Genomic DNA, 457 nt, shown 5'->3' with positions numbered 1-457 from the left:
GAATAATTTTTAAAATAAAACTCTTTTTCATAAGCAGTCTCGTTATTTAATAGCCAGACCTCGTAGATATTGGAAACTATGTGAATAAAATTAACAGGTAATTAAAATAACGAAAATCATTATATGAGATCTATTATAAACCAAAATAATGAATGTAGAGAAGTAATAAATGCATAAATATCAAGGTAGTTAGATGTCAAATGGTAATTATTAGTTGTTGTATTATAATATAATAAGCATGATATAGTAAAATGTAGATATCACTTAAAGTTTATACAGAAGAATATATATATAAGTCTTGGATATGCATAATAATAATAATTAATTACCTTTCTGATCTATGATGAACTAGAATTAGAGTTGGTTGATCAGCGCAAGAAATAACGTATGAGATAGAATTAGATTCAGTGTTGGATCCGTGTCTGAGACAGTCGAATAGGACGTCTTAACGTGACGA

The sequence above is a fragment of the Trachymyrmex septentrionalis genome, unplaced genomic scaffold, assembly GCF_001594115.1.
Source record: "Trachymyrmex septentrionalis isolate Tsep2-gDNA-1 unplaced genomic scaffold, Tsep1.0 scaffold263, whole genome shotgun sequence".
NCBI lineage: Eukaryota > Metazoa > Arthropoda > Insecta > Hymenoptera > Formicidae > Trachymyrmex > Trachymyrmex septentrionalis.
Note: the sequence above shows the minus strand (reverse complement) of the source record.